The 22,650-nt window shown below is 35.3% G+C and overlaps 1 protein-coding gene and 1 long non-coding RNA gene across 2 annotated transcripts in view; both read right to left on the reverse strand.

The window, feature by feature from the left end:
- PCDH11X (protocadherin 11 X-linked) overlaps positions 1-22,650 on the reverse strand; it is a 482,091-nt gene that overhangs the window by 186,915 nt on the left and 272,526 nt on the right. The gene's annotated exons all lie outside the window — the stretch shown is intronic.
- Positions 3,208-22,650, reverse strand: part of LOC119717835 (uncharacterized) — a 28,561-nt gene continuing 9,118 nt past the window's right edge. Inside the window, exons 2-3 of the long non-coding RNA XR_011811872.1 lie at positions 6,223-6,298; positions 3,208-5,339 (exon numbers count right to left, since the gene is read on the reverse strand). This is a non-coding gene — a long non-coding RNA (uncharacterized lncRNA). The remainder of the gene's footprint in view (positions 5,340-6,222; positions 6,299-22,650) is intronic.

Raw genomic sequence — 22,650 nt, forward strand, 5'->3', positions numbered from 1 at the left:
GAGAAATAAACCTATTATTAAATGTATGTTACAAGCATGTCAATAAACACCATTGCTTTTTTAGATTTAAACTGGTCATTTTGCTGATTTTAGGTCCTTGCAGCTACTAAAATGGGGCATTAACACAGGGTTTAGTGATTAAACTTAGCATTTACTAATGGTAAAGTTACTTTCAATGTTTAACTTTTGTCTCTAAACAATGTTGTCGTTTAGTTAATATTTGGCTTATATTCACTTACCTTGATTTAAAATTTTTTTAAAATGCAGTCAAGTGGGCATGTTGGCTGGCTGGGATTTATCAAGGAGTCCTACACATTGCTTAGCATGTTGACTCTGGGTGAGATTTGACTGATGTACTCTGCAGTACATGGAACCAAATCTGTGTGAGCAGAGGGGCTGCTGTTCGCTTGTCTCTGAGGGGGAACTCCGCATGACTTCAATGTCTTTTTTCCTTTCTCTGGAGAAAAGAGCTTCCATTGGTACTAGTAAGATGTGCTGAGAGATTAGAATAGGCTGAATGCTGTTTGCAGTCCCTGTGGTATTCCTATATTCGTAGTCTCACTATGTCTCCTAAGCATACATAATAGTAGAATGATTTGATATTTCCTAATGAAAAAATTGATATTTGAAATGTGCATTTAAAATAAGCAGAAACACTGAAAGGTTTAATACATCTTAATGCATATATAATGACCAGATTTCAAATTACAGGTCTCTATTTTCTGCAGATTTTTCCTGCAACAGTGTACCCAACATAAAAATGTTGCAGAGTCTCTAAGATGGCTGATGTATGGGTATTTGTTAAGAATTTCTAACTTGAAAAGACAACAGGCATTCATCTTCCCTCTAAAGCACTTGCATTTGCAGTGTGAAGATTAGGAAGATGAAAAATCAAGTTACAGAATTTAACAGATATTTCATTACTAGCACTGTTAGTTGGTACATAGATGAAAATATCCTAGACAAGTAAATAGGCACTAAGCAGATTTACATAATGGTAAACAGGAGTCTCCTCTGTTCCAATTGTGTGAATCCAGGGCAATATGACTGAAATCAATAGTTATTTTGTGTTTCTAGAGAAATAAAAGCACACCTTTGCTCGGTGATTCTGCAGAACCATTGACCGTGTTTCTGTGTCATTGGTTCAGCTGTTTGTTCTATTCCTTCAATTCTTTTCAAGACGTTAGTTCTCTTATGCCTTAATGGTAAGTGGAGTATTACAAATATTTGCTTTGTATATTATTTGCATTTATTGCATGTAGCAAAGCTTCCAGTTAAATCTTAACACTCCCTTCCCTTCACATCACCATTTCCCACTGTTCATCAGTGCTCAGGACACAGAAACACTGTGACTTGATCATCATGGAATACATTTCTCCCCCCTAAGTAGCATTTCCTATAGAGGTGCTGATCAAAGACTAGGTGACAAACTCTATATCCTGATGCTATTTCTTTCTTTCATCAAGTTGGTATAAATAAGAGATGACTACAAACATCTCTCTAGACATACCCAGGGAATTTTTAGATCATGATCATTGTGGATCATTGTGGTTTTTTTTTTTGTTTTTTTTTTTGTTTTTTTCTTTGTTATTTATGTGAGTAAATACAGATTTTGATTGCAAGGCAAGACTTCACAAAGACAGCTTTAGATTGACTAATGTGAGCTGTGATCTCTTCCATACCCTTTTCCTGTTAACACACATTTTCATTTTAACAACGATATCTGGGCCACAAGGAATGATTCATGAGTCTGAGAATCATGAAAGTGGCAGAACTCAGGCCAGTGCTTCTAGCCTACTCAAGCACTTGTATTTTGATAGTTAAAAACCTTGAGGGAGACATTCACTGCTGTATATATTACATATACTTATTCCAGAGAGAAAGCAGAAAAGCAGCACAATGTATATATGCCATGTTGAAAAGAGCTAATTTTCACAAGCTAATGAAGTGACTAGTGAATTTTAATGCTTTGTGAAACATTAATCAGTCATTTCTATTAAAATATTGAAGATATTACATACTATGTCATAACCTCTATACCTTCAGTGATACAAAAGCCTATAAAAAGAAATATGGATATAGCCTTAATGGAATATGTAATTTTTTTCACAGACTTTGCTGTGCCATTTTCTCATACCTTTGTTAAAAATGGGGCTACATTGTGGATTCCGAGTCGAGCTTGTTTAGTTTTTAGTATCTCCCCTCACCCCCTGCACACACTCTGACCAGTACTCATGTATTTTCAGAGAACCCAGAGCTGAGTCTGGTCATAATGAAGTTATTTAAAGAGAAAAATCCAATAATACCAATAGAAGATGGTTTGGATCCACTCTTTTCAGGAAATATTGGCTTTCAAGAAAATACAAATGGATTAAAAAGCGCCACATCCCTTTATGTAAGAACAGATTTTGCCTTTTCTATTGAAGGTATTGTTAACAGCTCAACACAAGGGGAAATAGCAATAGGTTCTCAGAGAATCAAAGCAGCATGTATATAACAATGCTTTTGTCTTTGATGATAAAGCTAATGGTTCTCTACTTTCTAAAATGCCTCTGTATCTCCAATAGATTTTCCATACATTATTTTTCAGCCACTTCTGCTGGACAACGTGAAGCTTTCTTAGAATTACAATCAATAAATGAAAATATAAAAGTCTTTATTTACACTACCATTCAGGGGCTCTAATGCAGTCCTTGTAGTGCAATACATCACAGTTCTATACCTTTCCTTAGGGTTTATTCTCTCTTTTACACAACTGCAAATGGGTTTAAATCAAACCAAACACCTAGAGACTTTACAGTTGTATTTTTCTATCCTAAATGAGTAGATGTTTCTCTACCTGTCATATACCCAATCCATACAACAGTAAGAAACAGTTTCAAAGTATTAGGGAGGAAAGCAACCAGTCACACTGGCATATCCTCCAATCTGTGTGACACAATTGTTTGTGCTGACAGCTATTCCTTTCTGTTTATGAAAAAGAAAAGAAAGAACACATATTTAATTGCCTGTATCCTTCAAAAGTAAGGAACTCAACTTACTCTAAATACATAAATACAGGTAAAAGTAACTACTTGCAAAAATTTTAGAATGAAATAGCCTTAAGCCTTTCCAGCAGCATCTGCACAGATTGAACTAGATTAGATGCTAAACCTATCATTTTCACAATTCAGATACATAGTATTTTATCTGTTTAATAGGCTTCCTTTTTTTCTCTTTGCAACTCAACAACAATTACAAGCGCTATGAATATTGATACAACATAAACACAAGTTGCTTTTTCCTCACATTTTTTCCTTGAAATCTCTCATAGATATTTAGGTACTAGAGGTGTTGCAAATAACAAATTTCACCAACATGAATGATAAGGCTGTGGAGAAGAGATGGCTGAAATGTCAAACATAAAAAGTCCTCAACAATAAAGACAGGTTCTTAGGATAAAAATGACAGACATACATGAGAGAGAGACAGAGAAGAGAGAGAAAGGGAGAGAGAGAGGGATTACAGGGAATGGAAGATAAAAACCTTTTCTTTCAGCATCTGAAAACAAACTACTTCATAGATACCTATGTACCTGATTTCAGAAACCCAAACATAGACACAAGTGTCAAACAAATGTGAGACTACTTTTGCACATGGATATTAGAAAATTTTCAGACACAAACACAACACACGTTAGCACTAAAGCAAAACTGCCAAAACTGTGAACATGCTTCCTTTGCCTTGTTACATGTTACATTAAGGCATACCTATTCATGATTAGCTTTTCTTAATTTCAACTAATAATTAGTTCTGAGATATCAGTCTGGATTTTTGATTTAGATATGTTGTTTCAGTATAATGAATATAGCTTATATAATAATATAGCCTATAAAATGATTATAACCTATTAAATTTAGAAATAGAGGAATATTAAAAGATACAAAGAAATTCAGGAATTTTGTGTTTACAAAAGACTATCTTGTCAATTCCAACTCATTTCAACTAATAATTTGGCCTTCCTGATAAAATGTCATATTTTGGTGGATGCTCTGTTTTAGAGTATCTATAAGTTGCCCAAATTTCCAGACCAATTTACAAGTGAAATACAATTTGAAACACAATGTACTTTAATTCAGCCTTCTTATTGCTACTGAGAAGTAAGATGCTCTTTTAACCATTCTATTCTGTTCTACTCTACTCACTCTTTGTTCTGTTCCATTCTAAATGTTTTTGTTATAACTGCACATGAAATCGGAAAACTAGATACTGGACAGTTACTTTTCTGTTCCTTTGCCAAGTAATTGTCTTCTATCTGTTTTATTTTTCTCCACATTGAAAATGTACCTAGTTATACTCTAAACGTGTGCTCTTATGTCAAAAACAAATTATTTAAGACATAGAAAAAATTCAGAACAAGAAAAGGAAAAAGGATCAAATAAAGGAGATGTGCATTTATCAACTTATATACGTACACTCAATAGTAACGAAAGAACAAACACTGCTACTTTAATAGGCAGATGGACACTTATGCAGGTCTCCTAACAGAAGCACAGGTACAACATGGGCATTTTTCTCATGTACTGTATAGTTCTCTTCCATTTAGAGTTCACTCCTGCAGAATAAGTATGTACCTCAATGGGAGACATGTTCTGGATAGGTATGAATATCTAGTTCAGAAAGAAGATGACCTGGAACACAGATTTCTAGAGAAATGACACTATCAGTCATCACAGGGTCACACTTGTAGCAAATTAATGTCTTTGTAATGCTTTGTCATGAGATGTATTCTTAAGATTTTTTATTTTTTTTTTAAATCAACATTGGACTAAAAAATAGGCAGTATCCGTGCAATCTAGCATCCATTAACCTCTCAATTGTATCATTTGTAAAATGTGGAGGAGGATCAATTCTCTTCCAGAAGTAGTATAACAACAGTATCAGATTTATAGTATTAAAATAAACATAATGAATGAAAAATAGCTAAGGAAGTGTATATCATTTATATCCTTCAGGTAAGAGAAATTTAAGGAGCTGTCTTGAGATACTGCAAGCTTGGAGCACTTGGAGCTGATCTACCAATGAGTTGCCTATTCACATGACCATGGCTGCCCTTTATTACTGTGACCTTCCAGCACTCTGCCATATAATTCTATCTTTAAGATTATGATCATTCCGATGGCTGTCATGATAAAACACATCAATTTGCTGTTATCTATTTTGGACAGAAGTCCCTGCAGTTAATTTTTCTAACATAAGCCTTTGTTTACTTTTCAGAAATTTTGCTAGCACTGCACCTAAAAGATGTCAATTATCTTCCTGTTGGCAACATTTATTTCTCATGGTTCACATGCTGGTCACTGGAAAAAAAATAATAAATAATATATTTTTATATACACACACATATATACATGTATATATATATGCAGTTTTTACCAAGTTTTTATCAAGCCTTGTAAAATTCAGGTTTCCAAATTGTTACATTTAAGAACTTTTAAGAACTCCCAACAACTGATGTAACCAACAAGCAGCACAAACCGGTACATAAGGTAGAAGAGCCTAGGTTGGATCCTAAATAACTGTATTCATTTACTACTTCTATAGTTCAATGGCTGTGATGACTTGCATCTTATTTTGATTAATGAAATCTAGATTTTTGACATATTCACAAATAGTATTTTTGATTTTTTTTTTTAGATTTTTTTTTCCTGCCAAATTGATGGTTGCAAAAAGACAGTTTCACTGTTACAACTAAAAGCTGCTAAAGGGTTTTAATCAATGGGACATCTGTTTCACCATGTACGGTCTTTCCCTTATACCATTATAATGCCTCTGTCACACAAAGAAAAGGCTGCAAACTGAACACGCTCTTGTCACATACCCTTCCACAACCCATTTACTTGATTTCGATGACAGGAGTTAATTGTGTCATCATACACACATACATTTTCAGATACACACCATCAACACACATACACATGAGTGAAATAATAAGAAATGATGTTTCTGAGTAGTCACCAAAGCAATCTTCATTGCTCACACTATCCCATGTGTCTTCCAATAATTTGACGGGGAAGTATCTTGACAAACAAAACTACTATTTTTACTGCCTAAAGATGATTTTCTCTTGATAATCTGTTGCAGCTTCTGGCCTATAATTCTTGCCATCTTGAGCAACTTGTGGATCATCTTGTCTTTGATACTTTGAGAAAAAGCATAGTCAATGTCTTCCTACTGCCTTACCTCCTGTTTGCAGCTGTTGGTGGTTGACTAATCGACACAAATTCCACTTCCTAAAGGCAGTTTCTTGACTGGGACTCTGCCACACAAGGAATGAAACCAGTCAAAGCTATTTTCCACTTCATAAGATTAAAGGAATTTTAAAAACTGTCAGTCAGTTACAAATGCAATTGACGAATACAATTTCTGCAGCTGGATTCAATGATGCCCATAAGATTTACATGAGGGTTTAAATTTCTGGTTAACATAAGAAATTTCATGGAATTAATACTCCAAAGCTTCCCAGCTCAAATTCTAGTCAATCTAAGACTTTTATGAACACAGAACTATATATATCCATATATAAATATATACTTCATCAGCAGGCATGTAAAATTCACAATTTTACATGATATATCTAATACCTATGAATTTTAGGATAAGACTCTATTCCCAATTGTGCTAATGTTATATGTGGAATTACTACACTAACCAAATGAATTAATTACCCATAAATCCCATGTTAACCATACATCTTTGTGAAAGTTAGGGAAATTGAGAACGTGAAAAACAGAAGCGTATAATTATTATCTAAAATTATGAGTAGAACAAAAGTCCATTGCAAATATAACTCACTGGATTAAAAAGACAGACAAAAGCTCAATTTCAAATTTTACTGTTTATATTTTTTGTATGTCTAGTATCTGAATTTTTGTTAAAAAATGCATTCCAATCATCCAAATGAGTTTTTCTGAATACCTAACAAATTATACATTAGATGGAGCTGTGATATTATTTTTCTAATTATTTTATACATGTGAATGAAAAGAAAAAACTGCTCTAGTACAGAATCATGGAAATCTACCAATATCTCTAATGAAATTGTAATTCATCTTTGCATCCACAAGGATTAAAAAAGTAAAGCGGTGGAACATCCTTCAGCCAGCTAAATGAATCTCATTCATATTTTCCCTACGTCCTCCACAGTCTTGTGTACAACTCAGATCTACTCATTTCCACTGAGTTAGTTATTTTAGTTTCAGCAGTACCTTAGCTCTGGGACTGCTCTTTGACATAACTATGACTGAGCTTAAGTCTAATGTTTTGTTTTTCAGACAACTATGCCTCTATGCATTTTTTTAACCTTTTTTAAAATTATTTTAGTTACTTTTATTTTAATCTTATTAGGCCTCTCTCAATCTCCTTCAGACATTTTTAAACTAAGCTTTTATTTTCATCAATCCCATTCTAAATGAAAGCCAGCAGTATACTGCCATTCTTAAACATTTATCTATAACCTGCATATTCCCATGCAGATGAAAACATTCTCAAAACTGTTATTTCAGGAGTGTAATTTCAAATCTGTGTGTGCTCTTGGGAAGTGAACTGATTTTACATTAGCTTCAGTATTGTTTCATCAATCTTGTGTAGCACATATTTAACTTTCTTTGACACTAACTCCATTTCTTCCATAATCAAATTGATTATGCATTTTGAGATACAACATTTCTACCACTGTTCCCTTTTTACTCTGTTATTATCAGTAGCAACTTTACTGTATAAAAAAAATCACACCTTGTGCACTGAGATCTGGAAGTTCACTGCAGATTGCTGCATTATTAATTGCTAAGTCAACTAGTGGCAACAGGGAATCCAACTGCTGCCTATGGAAGGCCAAAAGGATTGTTAGGGAAGTATCTTTCTTAACAGCTGCTCTTTTTTCTTTCTTTCGTTCTTTCAGGGAATGCAGTCTGTTTTGTTTTCCTAAAAACTTGCAAGTGGTGATAGTAAGTGTACAAAGAAACTCTACACAAGGGACTGCGCTCTAATAGAAGCGTACCTTAATTTGATTATGTCACTAGAATTGTTTAGTAATGACTATTGAAGGCACAGAGAAAGAGTGCTGCAGCTATAATTATAGTACCTGACAGACCAACAAATTAAGTACTAGAAACCTCCGAATTTACCAATCCTTTCCTTTCCTGTCTTTCTACTGATGCAATATTTAAAATGCTTCACACAGACTCATGCATGTGCAGCACGACAATTGATTGACACAAGGCGATTTGTTTTCCTGAATGATACTGGTATGATCTTCACTCACAGTCTTTTATTGATCCTTGAAACAAATATCATCCTGTACTAGTTTCATTAGACAGGCTCTTTCTCGTTAATTACCGCTCACTCAAATCTTTTGGTGTTTCATTAACGTGAACAAATTGGAAGAATTAAATAAACAATCCATGTCAGGCTGCCACTGTGGCTCTCTCATTCCTGGTCTTTAATTCCCTAGAATGCCAATAAGGAAAGAAACTCCCTTCCCTTCCCTTCCCTTCCCTTCCCTTCCCTTCCCTTCCCTTCCCTTCCCTTCCCTTCCCTTCCCTTCCCTTCCCTTCCCTTCCCTTCCCTTCCCTTCCCTTCCCTTCCCTTCCCTTCCCTTCCCTTCCCTTCCCTTCCCTTCCCTTCCCTTCCCTTCCCTTCCCTTCCCTTCCCTTCCCTTCCCTTCCCTTCCCTTCCCTTCCCTTCCCTTCCCTTCCCTTCCCTTCCCTTCCCTTCCCTTCCCTTCCTCTATTTTCCTTTCCTCTTTTTGGCATTTCTGAGATCAAGTAACAACAAAGTGGTGCAATGCACCATAAGGATTGACTAAATCAAGTTGGAAAATAGTATGAAAGACTTGGCTGACTATATTGCAAATACTTTTGGACTTCAGGGAGTTGTTCTACCTAACTGCAGCTACATGCAGTTTCATCAGTTTGTCTGCAACAGATCAGAAAGAATGGTTTCCCTCTATTCACAAAGAAGAGAATGAAAGACTAAATAGCAGAGATTATTTGTATAGAGATTTCCAAAAAGTATATTATATTATACTGCTTTGATAAAAACATTTGAAAACTATGTCTGCAGGGAAAAAAAAAAAAAAAAAAAAAAAGGCTTTCAGATCTCCTTTACAAATCTCCCTCACAAATCTCTCTCTTGAGTGGTAAAATTTGCAAATTTGAAAGAAAAAGTTTTAAAAATTTACTCATTCCCTACACTGCGTATAACTGATTTTAGAAGGCTATACAACAGTTGACATTGGAATTAGAGAACATTCCCTGTAGTTGGGAATATCTAACATAAGCTCAAGATTCAAGCTGATTAAGAACAGCCTAGGCATTTTTCACTAATGAATCCTTTACTCTGTGTGTTCTCATACTTCTGGAAATGTCTGAATTTCCTTATGCATACTTAGCAGCTTTATCAGTATTAATGTAATGATTCCCACACCTCTTTTCACTGCATTGTCATCCAGTCACTAACAGATTTCTTTTTAATCTGCAATGAACTGCTAGAAAAATATACAGCATCAGAATTCAGAGAACGACGCTATTTTTCAGTCTTCTCAAAATCAGAAACATCTGGAAATGATTCAGTTACTGGTTGTGTTTTTTTGTTTGTTTGTTTGTTTGCTTGCTTTTTTTTTGTTTGTTTCCTCCTTTTTTTTTTTCCCTTTTGTTTTCACTTCTTAACTAGCGTGTCTTCCCCAGGACACAAGCAAAATGGAAAGAAACCACAAGACTATCAACTATTGCTAATCTGCAATAAGTAACAGACCAAGAGTGTATCTGGGCAAAAATCCACTTTCCTTTTTTTCCTTTTTCAAGATAACATATGCACTATGTCATATTTACACTGAAGAAAGTGAAAGGCAATGATCTTAATACATTAATAAATGTCGTGGTTTAACCCGGCCGGCAGCTAAACACCACGCAGCCGTTCGCTCACCCTCCCCCTCCCTCTCTGGGACGGGGGAGAGAAAAATGGGAAAGTGAAGCCCGTGAGTTGAGATAAATACAGTTTAATAAGACAGGAAAATACTACTACTACTACTACTACTACTACTAATAATAATAATAATAATAATAATAATAATACAATGGTGATAATAGTACTACTACTAACAATATGTACAAACAAGTGATGCACAATGCAATTGCTCACCACGCGCTGACCGATGCCCAGCCTAACCCCGAGCAGTCCGGCCCTCCTCCCCCTGGCTAGTCACCCCTATACATTATTTAGCATGACGTCAGATGGTATGGAATACCCCTTTGGCTAGTTTGGGTCACCTGTCCTGGGTCTGTCCCCTCCCAGCTCTTGCTGCACCCCCAGCCTGCCTGTTGGCAGGACAGAGCAAAAGGCTGAGATGTCCTTGGCTTGGTATAAGCACTGTTCTGCAACAATTAAAACATCGGGGTGTTATCAGCACTCTTCTCATCCCAAGCCAAAACACAGCATTCCACCAGCTACTAGGAAGAAAATTCTGTTCTGACTGAAACCAGGACAATAAAATAGGTATATTTTTGGCATCTCAAGCTCACACCTTGAACCTGTTCTTTTGATTTGGGGGACTAGGGGAGAGAAAGTTTTGGACTCAGTTTTCAGGATACATCCTCACATTTTCAGGATAAAGCACATACACTCAAAACCAACCAACCAAACAAACAAACAAAAACACTGTCAAGTGCCCCTATTTATCAGGTGAAAGCTGTAAAAATTAACAGCAATGTTAACATATATTTAAATGGACTGGAGACCAAAGGACAAACCATAATGTGAGGTTGAAAATACTGATTTGTCATCTTCCCTTCCTCCTCCATCCCCCTTTCACTCCCATTTCTCTTCAGTTTTCTGTCCTCTTCTCATCTTTATCTGAAAGGGACCTATCAGCTATTATGTGGCTGACTGGTAGTGATGAGACTGCCAAAATGTGACAGCCTTATCTGCAGCACAGCCCTGCAAATTGCCAACCATTGATCCGGTAGTCTGTGCCAGCTGATCAGTGCAAAGCTGTTTTGATTTCTTTTCTTCTGGGAAAGAAATGAACTTCTTTGCCAACAGTGACTATCCTGCCAGGGCTATTTCTCAGTCAGACAAAGGGCCTGAAAATTAGAATTTAGTTAGATGAATTAAAATGACATCCCTTTCTCCTCACTTGATTTTTGTAATACTAAGTATGCTGCATCCCATTCTGAAATGTGAGGAAAAACAATACAATTGATTACAATAATATCTCTTCAGACTTTATGTACATAAGTGTCTTTCAGGTATACAGTTTAGCATTGCCAGATCCCAAAAACCTTCTATCACAGGAGCTTTTCAAAGCGGTCTTTGTCTATTATTACAATCAAATTTCACTCCTGAAGACATTTCAGCAAGTTGTATCCCACTGTGAGAAGGAACAATATTTTGCTTTGCTTCTTCTCCCTTAATGATGTCCTTGTGGGATTATTTGAAAAAGTGTATTTATTTACCTCAAGAAAAAAAGAAAAATCAAAACCTAAAGAGGCAATCTCTGTTTTTACATCTATTTTGTAGCTCATACATATTTGTCCCTCAGTTGATAAATGATGCCAGCTTTACGGAAATAAAGAACATATGTAAGCTTCAACACAAAGAACAAACTGGATATACCAAAGAAAGACACAAAGCATCATTTTTTTTTGGCTACTTTTATCAAGAGGGGACATTTTGTTGTTTCTCTCTGTTTAACTCTACAATCTAAACATTCTCTTGATGAGCAGAGGTCCATGGATGGGTTTTTATTTGTTTGTTTTCTTAAAATTAATCAGTCACATTGCTGAGTAAAACAATAGCCTAGGGGTTGGCAGAAAACTTGGTGACACTAGATTCAGAAGAGATTTGTACAGATGAAATATAGTCTCAGTTTTGAAGCTTTGACTCTTGCTTTAATATACAGCACAATTAAGTTTAAAAAAAAAAAAAAAAAAGTATTTTCACACCAAATCACTTATCTACATTGAAAGATTTGTTGTTCTTTCACATTTTTCCCCTGTATTCTTTCTGCTTCATCCTTCAAAATTTCTTCATTTTATATCATCATTTCCTTGCCTATTTCTCAGTTTAGCTAAGCTTCCTGGGGAGGCATGCTTTTACTGGATTTAATTCTACATCTGCATCTCCTATTTCCTATTTTTCTTCTACATTCCTAAGTATTTCCCAAAACGTTCAATAGACTTCATTACAATACTTCTTTAAGTCAGAATATTTATCAGCCTACACAGTATGTTGCAAAATTAGCAGCATTTGTGTCAAACACTTTCTAACTTCCAGAGATGAAGTCAAGTGAATTAGAAAACTCGCTTCTTCTATCCAGTTACAAAAGATTTGTTGCCCTTTCACCCAAAATAAACTATTTTATATTGATGGACGTCTTCAAGCTCCAGGCAAATCTAAATGTGTATAGCCAGCTCCAAAATGTAACATCAGAAAGGATCTCACACCTCTCTTTATATCAGAGAAAGATGTAAAATATGCATCATGGCAGATGAACTCTTCAAAGGAAACTGGGTTTGTCACACTTTGTAACACTTCCTTCCGACTGCTGCGTTACCATTACAGAACTCCAGTGTACGGGATAAATCAAAGGGGACACAGACACTCACTAGTCCACAGGCAACCACTCAGCCTTAGCACAGCCTTCTGCAAACACAAAGCACTGTGCAAGCCCTAAGAATATAAAAATGATTTCTATCTTGATTCCTCTATACAGATTAGAGTCAGATCTCTCTCCAATCTTTCTGGGAAGTATTAAGCATTACTGCAACAAATTTCTCATTTAGATGTTACTTTTGCTTCTCCCCTTTGAGCTTAAAGTCTTAATTACACTTGGAAAAACACGAAATTCAAAGATGCTGTACCAATAAAAAACACTTGAAGTGAAAAGTGAAAACTCATGCAGAAAAACAATGAATGACTGGAAGATTATTGTACTAATCAGCAAACATAGGCTAATTCGTGCTGTTAGCACATGAAGGAAATAACTCTATTTCCCTCCAGCTCCCTTCAGTAGGAAGTAAAGACAGTAAACTCTACTGTGACTGTACAAGTTATGTTCCATATTCTGCCTGACTAGGATGTAATGGTATTTGGAAAAACACCATCCGCATCTAAATGAAGCACTTGGACTTATTCACTTGGGAAGACTTAAAGCAGATAAGCAACTGAAACTAGAGTATCTAGTTAACTGAAATTGTGTATTTAAGTGCTAAGTTAGATTAACATAATTTTACTAATTTTTCATCTTGGTATCTTCATCTGGATGTTGGCGATGCAACAGTATACAGTTTCATGGGAATGCCAGGTTCAAAATCACTTCAACACTGCTAATTTCTCACTAGGATTTTATTTGCTGACTGCAGATATGCTGGGGTTTAACAGAAGCCTGTGCTTGAGGGTTCAGGAATCAGTCAATGGCAATTGTGACTCACGGTTTTCTTCCATTTCCTTTCCACTACTTCTTGTATTGTTCTCAACCATGAAAAAAATAGTAATAATAAAGTAAAATAAAGTAAAATAAAGTAAAATAAAGTAAAATAAAGTAAAACAAAGTAAAATAAAGTAAAATAAAGTAAAATAAAATAAAGTAAAATAAAATAAAGTAAAATAAAATAAAATAAAATAAATAAAATAAAATCAGCCAGCCAGAAAACTCTTAGAAAAAAATGTCACTGCTTGCCTACAAGCACTTTGCCAAATGAAAGACTCAGTCAGAACCATGATCAGAAAAAGAAAGCAGCCACAGAATCCAAGCCAACATTTCATGAGCCGAAGGTCTAACAGCCTATTGACAAAAGCAGGCAATCCCAAATATGAGCAAATTACATAAACAGATGAATGTGCAGTTCCAAATTCCACACTGTGTTCATCAACTGACTACTTAGAAAATTAAAATTTGTTGAAAGTCTGGCCCAGGAACTTTCAAATTTCATGCCCTGGATTGAAATATGTCATTGAATGTTTCTTTTTTTTATTTTGAAAGCCTTGCAAAGCTTTATTACACCAATCATTTAACAAAATAACAAGACAATTAGAAAAATAAATTAAAATAATAGTGAGCAAGTTTAAGAAATGAGTCAGAATATCGTCAATCCTTGACTCCAATGCAAAGAATTAGAAAAATAATTCCCTCAGTACAATTATTAATGATATTCCACTTTAGAAAAAATGCTAGACTGGAAGGGAAAAGAGCTACAAGAACAGTTCTGTAAAATGGAGATATAACCTGACATCTTTTGACTTGTTACAATATCACTATTGTAAATTTTGAGAAGCAACAACTCTGGTTTGTTTAATGAAATATACATATTGAAGCTGTAATACAGCTTGATACATCCTGTAATATAGGAGCTCCTGTAAGTTTATTCTGCTTCACAATGTGTTGCTTCACAATGTATATGTAACCAGAAACCCTTACACTCATCACAGCTACAAGATAGGTATGAAGACATCCACAAAGTTTATAACAGCTTGAACGCTATTCCATGTCTCAGAATACTTTACACGGGCAGGTATGAGATTAGTCTTCTGCTACCACACCCAGAATTCTGAGCTGGAACAAAATGCTGAAAACAGCATCTCTTTGTAGCCAGAAAGAAGCTCGAGTTGTTAAGCTTCATGAAATATGATGTCACTGGAGTTTTCCTAGTGTTATGGGGACAGAAAAACAGAAGCAGAGAAATAGTATTTAGGTCACTTTTTTTTGCATATGAGCACAACAAATGTTTTGATTCTCCAAGGCTTTCAGACTCTGTCCCTTTTCAAGAAAATACTTGATGCAAACTACCTGTAATTCCACAGTTCCTTTGTTACGCTTAACTGTAAAGAACAGAGAAGCTGAATCCTACCATGTTTTTATTACCTTTAATCACTCTGCCTACAGAAGCAAGTAACTCTGTAGTTTTATGTTTCTGTGACATCCATTTTCCTGTTCAGGATTAACAGATGTACTCACTCACTATGTAGTCCCACACAAACCTCCACAAATATACACACAAATGCATAGAAGTCCAAAGGCATCGGAAATTCAACAAGAAGAACAAAAAATGCAGATACAATTTTTAATTAGCTTAACAGTGGCATATGTTTCCCTATGCCACCCACCATTGCATTCATGAGTTCCTGCTTAAGATCTGGGAATATGGATAGCTATAGAGGCTCTCTGGTAGGTTCCCTGTGCAGCATTGTGCAAGAACAGAGCTTCTCTCTGTTACTCGGTTCTCTGAATAGGACAGAGAAGATAAGTGTGCTGGGGTCAGGAGTCTGGACTTCTCATGAAAATATCAGCAAATCCTTCAGGCTACAGACAAGTAAGGGAAAGGATCTACAGTGGCTCAAAGATGCACAGGGTTCTGTGTAGGCTGGGAGAAATCTGTAGTGCTCAAAGTGGTAGCACTGTGCTGCTGAATAAAATGTTGGTTTATTTTTCCTTTTATATGCTTGTGGGAAGAAGGTGAATTGTTAGAGGGGTCTGACCTCTGTTAGCTGTTGCCCATTCCTAACCCTCATTACCGACAGGAGCACAAAGCCTGCCAAAGCGCTCCTGGATCACAGGCTAACAGCCCTGCCACAAACTGAGACAGCACTGATTTAACTGCACTGTTGAACTAGGTTCTTGTAAGCTGTTATTCTGGTGACTAAAAAACTAAGAAAGATTTCCACATTTCAGGAAGATAAATGCACCACCTGCGCTTAAAAAAGTCATGGTGTGGTCTCTTCTGAGAAAGGTCTATTTAAGATATAAATCTAATTATTGCCCATTCTTACAGACACCATTTTCAAAGAAAGTTGCATGCGCTATTTCACGCTTTCCTCCTTCTTGAAGGGCTGCTTCCATCTCCACTTCAGCTCTCCAGTTGGTGAGGATTATTTTTCCTAGCATTCCGCATTTACAATCTCCTGTCAAGAGCAAGTGATATCTCTGCTGGTATATTAATACCTCATGGCAGTTTTCTTTTTGTTCATCCACAGCTTTTCAGGAACTCGTACTCATGTAGTGATGAATTTTTTCCACATTGCCTACTAATTAGTTTACACCCTGAATCAGGAAGTTTAAAAATCTTAGTAAACAATATCTTAAGTAATTAATAATTTTATTTACATACTGTAAATACCTAATCCCTTCCAAATCTAAGCTATTTAATCAATGAGGTTATGTTGTGTTAAATATCACATTTCTTTCAACCTGGAAACTCTAGACCACCAACACTGCATATGACAGAATATGGATTTCAAGCTCAGACAGTCTTTGTTGCAAGATTGTATCATCTTTATTGGCTAGAATGAGTTTATTCAGCAGTAGCATGCACTCTGTTACTATGCCCTATATTAAAAGTTAAGTAGAGTAACGAAAAGTACCTGAAAAAACAGCAATGACCAAGTTTGTTCAAGCTTTACCTGAGTGAGATAGTGTAAATCAGTCTATTGTCAGGAAGATGGAACAACACTGCATGACACGTCCAAATAAATGCTGGATTTTTTATTTTAATTGACATAGATTTGTTAGAGCTGTGCAGAATCTGCAATTATTCCCAATATTGTTTGCTAGTACAAAGCCCTGGATCAATCTGTTATTTAAATAAGTCTCAGATCCAGACCTCTCTCTATATTATACAACTTTCAAATTTTGATGGAGGTAGAGAAAAGGCAAGAAATAAACGGGGTTTGTCTCAACTCCAGTGAAATGTGACACGTATCAATATTTGGGAGGCAAATGAATCTTAAAATTACTGCTGGGTTTGACAATATAATGTACCCATAAGATTTATTTCCATCTTTGCCTTTGAAATATATTGAGTTTTCAAGTTTTCTACTTAGTTACACATGTGGTTGCATCTGTCCCTCTCCTGAGTAAACCACAATGATTCACTTTTTATTTAGAAAATCTGCAAAGAGGCATCTTTGTTGATTTTTATGAACAGTCCCATAAGATTCATGCATGATAGAACATATGATTTTTGAAGAGGCCAGTATCAAGTACTTATATTAATAATATCTTCTTGGCTATAATTCAGAATGTCATTTATAACAAATATCTAAATCTCTTTGATATTAGAAGGTAATATCCTACTGAGGTGAGCCACAGTTAGACAAGCCTGAAGCAGTCTACAACTAATTTATGAGATGGTAATGGCACTGTTTCTTAACACTAAGAAGGGAAAGAGACAAGGTTGGAGAATGAGTGAAAAACATCCTTAAAACTAGAAAGTACAATAAATAGGATTGCAGAGTACATACAGCTATATTTTGTGTCTAAAATCAAGCTGCCTTCTTTGTGTACCTGTTTATATTTAAGAGAGACACAATTTAAAATAACTATGAAGGCAAATAATATTAAAATAATATAAATTAAGAGCTGGTATTAAATACATTCCCCAGAGAAAAAGCATTTTTGCATTTCAAAACTGCATTTCCCTTCTTATTCAATGGTCTCATAAGCCACCATTAAATAATGGTAATTATTTGCCATAGCAACTGTAACAATATATAATTTATATATAGTTTTGAGCTGTAACGATAGGACCATTTCATAAAGTAGCACAGCCAACATACGATGAAAATACCTGTACTTTCACTCAAACAAAAAGAAATGTGTTTGACAACAGGGAGAGATGGCTATTTGTCTCCATTTTGCAAAAACACTTAATCATCTGTTTTTCTCCAAATCAGAGTTTCATTCTGTAATTGATTACATTAAAGTAGATCAAAGCATTTAGTTCAGTAGAAAAATACAAGGTCAGAAATTTAGATGGATGCCATTTAGCTTAAAATCAACCAAACTTCATGGTACTTTACAAAGAGGTAAAGGTGTATGTTTAAAAATAAATAAAATGGTCATTCCAGCCATGGTCATTAGCAGGAAGAAAAAACTTATCTTAATCCATTAATTTTGCCATTAGTTGCAAAACTAGAAAAAATACATTTGGAAAATAACACAGTGCTGAAATTTTACACAGATCTTTTCAACTTAGGTTCATTTATGTCCAATTTCTCTTGCTCCTCCTCTGTAGCCTCTTAAGAAGAAGGAAATCTGTTTTATGATAAATATGCTGGAAAAACTTAGCCAGACTTTTTTTTTTTTTTTTTTTCCCCTGTAGTTACCTGTAGTTACACGAATCTGAGATTCTTCCAGGGCTGGGCTGCAGGCATATGGAGAAGTGCTGCTACAGTGCCAGAGCATATCACATGCACCCAAGTACTGCAAACCTGAGATGAACATTTGGGTTCCCCACAATCCACTGATGGAAAATAAGCAAAAAGAGAAAAACAAAAAGACATTCAAAGAGCCTTTAGAGGTAAGAAAAAGTAAATGAAGAATTAAAGGAACCTCAGACATGCACTCAGAAAGAGCAACAGGCAAAGTTTTGAGTCCATTTTATGGACTGATAGCAAAGAACTGAACCAGCAGCTCATGGGCAAGAAGGTGCAACAGATTTACATCTCTGCTAAATTACTGTAGCTCTCTCTCTCTCTCTCTGTTCCTTGGTGCTGCTAAGGAAGTACTCACTGGTATTATGGAGAAAAAACAATGTGCTAGTCCTAATCTTTAGTATTGAGTTCTGTCACTGAGACTGCAAACAGGCTTTTTTAGTATGAACAGAAAAAGAAAGAGAACTTTTCCACCAATGTACATTTCTATTAAGTTAGGTGCTTCTCCAGCATTGCATTCAGTCACAGAAATGTACTATTTCATACTCAAAACTTGTGGCAGACTCCTCTCCACAATTAAAACAAAACAAAAAACTAAACCCATCAACAGGTGACTGAAAAGACACTTTAAAGTGGCTTTTATGTGAATTAAAACCAAAATGTGCAATCAATTTCAGCAGATATAGAGCTGTAGAACCCTTTACACATAGAAAATTAACCTGTGAGTAAACATACAAGAAAACCTCTACAGTATGTACTTTGCCTTCTGCTCTAGTATCAGGTGAACTGTTGCAGTCCAGGAAATCTTGCTCCCAGCCAAGAATTTATCTGGATATTGTATTATTCCAGAATAATTATTGCACACTACTGGAACACTTCAGCCACTCATCCATTGGAGCAGTCCTAGCCTGATTTTGATAAAAGCTACCAATGGTCTACAAAATATAGCTATTCAGGCTATTAAGTGCATCTGGCACAGAACCCAAATCAAATGAGTTATCAGAGAACTCACTGCAGAAATGTTTTCAATAATGAGTATATTTACTATTGTCTTCTATTGCACTTCAAGTTTTATTTTTGTGTATCAATAGTTAACGAGCTTTAATAATAGCGACATTTTCTGAAGTCATTAGATCAGTCTGAAAGGAAATGTCTGCCTAAAGAATCATGTATTTCCACTAGTCATTGTACTATAGGGGAGTTAAATTATTTAAATGTAATTACAAACACAAGCAAGGTATTGAAGCCACATACCAATATCACAAGCTGATGTGGTAACAATACATAATGCATTTCTATGAGGTGTGTCAGGAATGTTAACTATTATTTTCTTCTATACAGAAGAGTTTTTAAACATGCCTATATGGGTGCAAAGAACTCTATTCTTTTTTAATTTGCTTTTGTGATACTTCAACACATTTTTCATACAAATCCAGGTACAGTGTGCCAACTAGATGACCAGGCTCGATTTAAAGCAAAAAAAGCAAAACAAAACAAAACAAAACAATAAAACATAAAGAGCAAAAATGACAACAAACAGTGCACCTATTACAGAGGAAAGTGAATGACAGCTTGCTGACAGAGAATCACAGAAATATTTTTACACTTCTCCCTCTGAAATAAGTGAATTATATTTCACATACAAAAGCACTGTGATGACACAGCACAATTGTTTTTGAAGTGGAATCATAATCATAATATATCCATTTGACTTCAAATCTACGCTATTATATCCTGTTGAAAACAGATTCCACTTTTCCTTTTAGTACAGTTTAGTACAGGAAAAGCAGGTTGAAAAACACATTCAAAGTATGATTACAATAGAAAACAAAACAAAACAAAAACACTATGCTGACTTAGTAGTTATCAGCTAGTAAGTCAAATTCTGGAGTTTGAGGATAAGTGGTAGAAGGTAAGACAGATACTATAATAAAGACGAACAGAAAATGGACAACAGAGACTAAATAATAAGTACTTTGATTCTCCTGCCTATATTGCAATTTATATTGCATTTATACAGAGTCTGAATGATGAACTAAAAAGCCACACAGACATTTGGATGTAATTTTACTGCAGACAAATTTTTTATATCTCTGTCTCAGATTACCTATTCAAGAGAAATATTAAGACTCACTGTAGTCAGAGACCAGGAGGAGGCTTTATTTCTGGTGTTTCCATTCAGCTTTTGGGCCCCTGAATAAATCTTTGAAACAAAGAATGCCCATTTCCTTCAGGTGGCTATTGTGCTACAAATGTTTCCAAATGGTTAAAAAAAAAAAAAAATCCTCAATTTTTAAATTAAAACACCTCCTATTTAATATTTTCCTTAGATCTCTGCTTCTGGAGAGATGTGACAACATGATACTCAGAGATTTAAGAGATTGCAGAGGGATTTAGAACATGAGTCTTAATCAAACAAGACTGCAAAGCAAACATAGAAAAATCTCCCTAAAATCTTCAATGCAAATTTTATGTTTTTCAATCCATTCTTATGATCCCCAAACAAACGATACTGGAAATGTTGGATAAAAAGTTCCTAACTTTGCAAAAGCAAAAAGGAGAGGCATCTCTTATTAACGTATTTTTTAAATATTTCTGACATTGCCAGATGAGAGATGCTATATGTAGTACAGTACTAATTAAGTTTCATCACAAAAATATGAAAGAGGATCTGTCACAGCACCCCAAAGAAGAAATAAAACATAAATTTGTTCTCTTTTTTCTTTTATGCTGGATTTCTAGGGCAGTATCCTTGAAGGATAGTTAGCTATGATTGCTGTTATTTGATGCAAAAAATAAGTACACGAGAAGTGTCTCTTGGGAAAGTTTTACAAGGGTGCCCCAAAGAAGTAACTTCTGCCATTGAGTTGATGGTCAGGTCCTTACTTCTCTCTGAAACGCCCTCCTGAACAGGCTCACAATCACAGTAGAAGCCAGCAGTCACTCTCTATCACAAGGTGGCAGTTCTTGCTGGCAGTATTTTCTGTGCCCTCTTTTTTACATTACAGGTTCACAGCTTCAGGGCAAAGTGAAAATGATGGACTGCTAAAAAACAAAGTCTTTGCCTAGTCAGAATATGCTGGTTTGATGTCTTCTCTTTCCAAAGCCAGCAGATGTCATTGTCTCCTAATCTTCTTTTTCTTATCAGGACTGATATATTTAAATTGAAAGCTCTCATTCATAAGCAGAGAGAGTTACAAGTCATCCAGACAAATTTGTTAGCTAGAAAAGAGGAAAATTGGGTGATTTGCCACTTCAGCTCTTTCCAGAGGATTCCAACATGTCTAGGAAGTCTCAGTTCACACAGACTGCTCTGCAGGGTCTCTATTCACACAAACTGCAGTGCTAAAATTTTTCTTACTCGATTGTCATTCTGTAACTTCTTGCTTCAGGTCCACACTGTGTGGGTAGCAAAAGCACTTCTTCCCCAAGGGGGACCAGCCCCCTTCCTAGCAGCAACAGCAAGCACCAGCATGTTAAATGATAAGCAACCATTAAGCTTTGTAAGTATTATACTGATTTGATTCCAAAGGGATTTGATTCCACACTATAAACAGCCTGTGTACAGCTTTTACCAGAGTCTTCCTCAAGTGATAATAATGAGATCAAAGCACTTTTTTTTTTTTTATTTTAAAATTAAATAATAACTCTCCATCCAATTTGCAGAAACGATGAATAAGAATACAGAGGTGCACAGTCTCTTGTTATAATGAGAAAAATGAAATGGAAATGAAAATAATTACAAATATAGAAAAGTGATTTTTTTGAATTTCTGCTCCTCAAACAGGGAATAAACAGACATTTTTTCACCCACTGAGTCTGACTTTGTCCTCCCATTCAGGGTGTGTGGTTTTACATGCCCAGTTTTTGAACTATGCATTCAGTGCCAGAGAACTCAGCTTACATAAGTGAAGTGCCTTTGATTTTCTTTTCATCATTAAAACGTTCCTATTTCATTTATTGCAATTGCATCAATGTTGGTTTTATTTCCTGATTTGAAATATACTCACTCTCTCACTCAACAACAATCAGAAAAACACATTGCCCTGTTACTAAAGGTGCTACCACAGATAAAGTCAGTCACAAGCATTTAAGAGCAACAATACAGTTTTGATTGGAAGTCACAGAGATGTAAAACCTTGAATCATGATTCATATACCTGCTTTATAAATAATTTTGTCATATTTAATACAAATGATTCTTCAGATTTCAATCACACTATGAACTTTTCTACAGAAATTAGCTTCATAATAAAAACATAGTCTTCTGTGACTAACGAACATAGAAGAGATTTGCTTATTATCACTATAATCATTGTCTTTACTTTAAGGACTTCGTTAATACTGTTACATTCCATTACTTTAACAGGAGTTAGCAAACTGGCAGTTGTTAATGTTGTTGCAGCATGTAGAATTAATATTTTGGAAGTTGTACCATTGCTTATGTATATATTTATATATATAC

Source organism: Anas platyrhynchos, chromosome 10, assembly GCF_047663525.1.
Source record: "Anas platyrhynchos isolate ZD024472 breed Pekin duck chromosome 10, IASCAAS_PekinDuck_T2T, whole genome shotgun sequence".
Taxonomy (NCBI): Eukaryota; Metazoa; Chordata; class Aves; order Anseriformes; family Anatidae; genus Anas; species Anas platyrhynchos.